Source organism: Solea senegalensis, linkage group LG2 (assembly GCF_019176455.1).
Source record: "Solea senegalensis isolate Sse05_10M linkage group LG2, IFAPA_SoseM_1, whole genome shotgun sequence".
NCBI classification, from domain to species: domain Eukaryota; kingdom Metazoa; phylum Chordata; class Actinopteri; order Pleuronectiformes; family Soleidae; genus Solea; species Solea senegalensis.
The window spans coordinates 23178359-23182445 of NC_058022.1; positions in this window are offsets into that span (position 1 = coordinate 23178359).

Genomic DNA, 4087 nt, shown 5'->3' on the forward strand with positions numbered 1-4087 from the left:
TGGCGGGAGAAGGAGACAAGTATGGTGACGTGAAAACGAAGCTCACCTAAACTACTTTTCGCCTAAAAAGAATGTCCAGTACGAGGTCTACGTCTTCAGAAAAGCTGCACAACTGCCTGGTGAGAGTCGAGATGTTTATAATACCAGACTTCGCATGCTAGCTAAACACTGTGAGTTTGGTGATGTGGACAATGAAATAAAGTCACAGATCATTCAAAGCTGCATGTCCTCCAGGGTGCGCAAATACGGTTTAAGGGAGACGAATAAGACATTAAAGGAACTTCTTGAATACGGCAGGACTCTTGAACTGTCTGAATTACATTCGACAGGAATTGAAGAGGGTTCCAATCTCACTATTGCAGTGAATCAAGTGCATAGACAACCCCAGAAGAAGGCATACCAAGAATGGTGGCAACAGGTGGCAGCAACGCACTGTGCAGAAACTGTGGTGGTGAATAGGCACACAGAAACGAATGCCTTGCAAGAGGCAAACAATGTAAAGCGTGTGGGAAGCAAAACCACTTCGCAAGACAGTGTAGGTCGAAACCACAACACGCAATCCAGAAGACAGAGACAAGGACATACAAGAAAGACTACAGAAAAAGTGTCAACCAGGGAGAAACACAAAGTGAACCAGCTCAGCATGAGTTATCCTCAAGCAGCGATGAATGTTATGCGTACACTGTTAAAAGCAGTGGTGGGCTGTCATGTGAAAATTTGATATTGTTAGGGCCAGCAGAGAAGGCCCTGCTGGCCCTAACAATATCACATTTTCACATTTTTATTATTATTATTATCATTATTATTTTTAATAATCTCCATATATCCATATTTCCATATATTTTCCAAATGTCATTAAACGCATCATAGCTCCGTGGACCTGCTCTAGTAGTATTGCTGGCCTTTCGTTGAAGCTGCCATTTCCTGTTTGGTTATAACTTTGACTGACGTGTGTCATCAGCCAATCAAAATTTGATGCATAGTGACAGAACGCCCCAGGCCCAGCGATGTGTCTGGCGCTAGCCCCCGCTGTTGTCATCAACGACGTTTGAACCTTTGGCGGGTTTTGAAGTAAACTATGATCACTGCATTAACACACCGATCCATCATGTTTCTGATCTCCTTCGTGTGCACTTTTCACGATAATCGTTTGGAGAAGAGAAGGAAATTATTTCAAGAGGAAGACCTACACCGAAGAGGTACATCATTTCCGGTAGTTTGAGTGTTAATGATAAATTTATAACATTTTTTAGTAGGACAAAACTGTTGATCATAAATAGTGCCGGGGACGTGTTCCCTGCGTACGCCTATGCTTATGTGGAAGCTCATATAGTGGCTTGTGAAATTGCGGTTGCTGAGTGATATAACGGAAGATGCGGTGGTAATGATGCAGTAGCCTATAGCTGCGCAGTGGTGTGCGTGTGCACTATGGTTGTTGCAGATCAACTGTCTTGTGAATATAGAACATAATCGTGGGTTTTGTATGTGGTTGTGCGTGTTTTTTTTTTTTACTGAAGGCCCTGACTGAAACCCCAAGGTACGCTACTGGTTAAAAGTAATACAGACACTAAGCAGCCACTGACAAAAATCAAGCTGAATGGTGACACAGTGCCAGCTCTGATCGATTCCGGTGCTGCAGTAAACATCATCAGTGAAAAGACATATCATAACCTGAGTCTCCAGCCACACCTCCTGCACACAGATCTCAGGATACTAGTCTATGGATCCAAAGACGCACTGCCCATTCTAGGAAAGTTCACAAGCAGCGTGGAGGCGCGGAACAGGAACAAAACAGATGGAACATTCTATGTGATTAAAGGTGATGGCTGCTCCCTACTTAGCTACCAGACAGCTGATGAACTCGGGTTGATCAAAATTGTACACTCTATCAGCCCTCCCCCAATGAGGCTCACAGTGGCAGATGAGCTGTCACCCCGAGCTGTTTGATGGCATCAGTAAGCTCAAAGACTTTCAAGTCACACTGCATATCAACCCAGACATACAACCAACATGCCAGCCACACCGCAGAGTTCCTTCTCATGTAAGTGAGAAAGTTGAAGCTGAGCTACAGAAACTCGAAGCCGAAGACATCATTGAAAAAGTGACAGGTCCAACACCCTGGGTCTCGCCTATCGTAACGTCACCAAAGCCCAAAGATCCAGACAAGGTGCGCATATGTGTTGACATGCGCCAGGCAAACACAGCCATCCAAAGAGAGCGTCACCTGACTCCTACTATGGATGACGTCATTCATGAACTGAATGGCTCGACTGTATTCTCAAAGCTGGACCTGACGTTGGGATACCACCAGCTGGAACTACATCCCAACAGCAGGTACATTACCACATTCACGTATACCTAGATGTTTCGAAAAACCTGTCCCAAAAAAGAGAGTAGGAGTAGTAGGAGTATTCTTACCAGAATTTCAAATCAAAACACAGAAACTGATATGTGATAAAGTGTCAGTATGAACAAGAGAACTTATTGCTATTTTATTAGCAGCCCAGTCGGTGGAGGAAATACGACCACTAAGAACAACCATCTGCACAGACTCAAGTTCATCACTCACAAGCCAACAGTTCAGTCACTCAGAAAGCAGACAAGACATCATCATAGAAATACAGAAAACACTATACAGAATTCAGATGACGGGACTCACAGTTCCATTTGTATGGATACCAGCACACATTGGGGTGACGGGAAACGAAATAGCAGATAAGGTGGCAAAGGCAGAAACGGGACACAATAAAATAGATTTAGCAATAAAATTAAGCAAAACGGAAATGAAGAGCATCATTAAACAAAAACTAAAGGAGAGGTGGCAGAAACAATGGGAGGAGGAGAGGAAAGGGAGATGTTTTTTTCAAAATCCAAAGGAAAGTGGGAGAGGTTATATACGGAAAAAGCAGGAAAGAGGAAAATATCATATCAAGGATCAGATTTGGTCATACAGGATTAAACAACACACTATTCAGAATCAATAAACAGAATACAGGCTGATCACATGGGCAGGAGGACAAAGTTCAGCATGTTATAGAAATATCATAGAGAAAGAGAAATTATGAAGCAAAAATTGAGAGACATTGAAGAGGAATTAGATTTGGTAAACATATTAGAGTGACTGTTACAAATTATTATTTAATTTTCTTAAAACCACAAAGTTGATTGGGAGGATATATGCTGGGATGTAGGGTGTACAAGTTATGTCAGTTTGTATGAATGTGTGTGTGAATAGGCATGTGTATGTATGGTTATAGTATGTATACTGTATATACACATGTATATATATATATAAACATACATATTATGAGTATTAAGGGCCGCATTGAGAAAAAAAAAATGACAGAGTTTGAGAATAAATTTTACGACTTTATTGTCTTAATTTACGAGAATAAAGAAGTAATATTCTAACCTGTTTTTTTCCACAAGGAGGAGAGTTGTGGACTTGGAGGTAATCACAGCTTTTGTGGAGGGGAAAATGGCTGGAACTCTCAATACCAAATGGTGTCGGTAATGCACCAAATTGTTGTTTGCCAACCGCCATAAAACCTCAAAAAAGAAGAAGAGGGATAGGGAGGGTAGAGGGAGGCATTTATATCAAATACAAAACAGCATCAGGGTCAATAGGGCAGGTATGGGACACAGGAGAGAGGAGGTTGTGATAATGAGGTTAAGGCTAAGGCACTGTGCACTGAATAAGTCACTTAAATTGGTAGGCAAGCATCAGGCAGGACGGTGTGAGAGGTGTCATGAAGAGGAGGAATCTGTGGAAGATGTACTTTTGAGGTGTAGGGCTTATGAGGCATATAGAGAGGTGATGAAAAATAGTCTAAGAAAATTAGGGGATGAAGAATTTAATTTAAAGGGAGTAATAGAAATTAGTGAAAAAGCACGAGTCAGGATAGTAGTGAAGTTCTTAAGGGATACAGGGCTTTTGTATAGGATATAAAGTAGCACAGAAATGTGGAAACTATAGGGTAAGCGTGTGTGTGAGCGAGTGTATGTTGTGGGGGTGGACTTTTTTCTGGTACACACTCCAGAGCAGAAGGGGGCGGTAATGCACCTATGGCTGGATGCCAACCGCCGT